This window comes from Penaeus monodon, chromosome 15 (genome assembly GCF_015228065.2).
Source record: "Penaeus monodon isolate SGIC_2016 chromosome 15, NSTDA_Pmon_1, whole genome shotgun sequence".
Taxonomy (NCBI): Eukaryota; Metazoa; Arthropoda; class Malacostraca; order Decapoda; family Penaeidae; genus Penaeus; species Penaeus monodon.
In genome coordinates, this window is record NC_051400.1 from 3,800,631 (window position 1) to 3,801,053 (window position 423).

The window sequence follows — 423 nt, forward strand, 5'->3', positions numbered from 1 at the left end:
GTCTTACCTTTGCGACGAAAGATCTTCTCTCAACCCGAAGAAATTTCAGTGAAGAACTACTTCGGTGCGAGACACCCCTGCCTGAGTTCCTGCAAGAAACTGGGTACCTGTGGATGGATTCAAGGCTTATATAGCTGGCTAAAACCAACATTACAAGATTACCGACTTACTTTCCCAAAAGGTCATTCATGTTTGAAGGTGTCTACATACGTGATTCCGGAGACACATTTTCGAGTGTGTGAGTATGCCATAGGGACTGATTTCCCCCAAAAAGTATATCGCTTAACTTTTGAAGAGAAACCAAGATTTAGAAACAGTTATTGGAATTTCAATAAGGAAAGGAGATAAAGGTATCTGATAGAACGGTAATTGATATCCGTGTTAGTGGCTTCATTGTCCTGGCGCTCTGGCAATCGCCTTTAA

General features: G+C 41.8%; 1 protein-coding gene across 1 annotated transcript in view; it reads right to left on the reverse strand.

Moving 5' to 3' along the window:
• LOC119581653 (rhodopsin-like) overlaps positions 1–116 on the reverse strand; it is a 1,813-nt gene extending 1,697 nt beyond the window's left edge. Inside the window, exon 1 of the mRNA XM_037929777.1 lies at positions 8–116. The gene's annotated coding sequence lies outside the window, so the exon portion shown is untranslated. The remainder of the gene's footprint in view (positions 1–7) is intronic.
• Between the last annotated feature and the right edge of the window lie 307 nt (positions 117–423).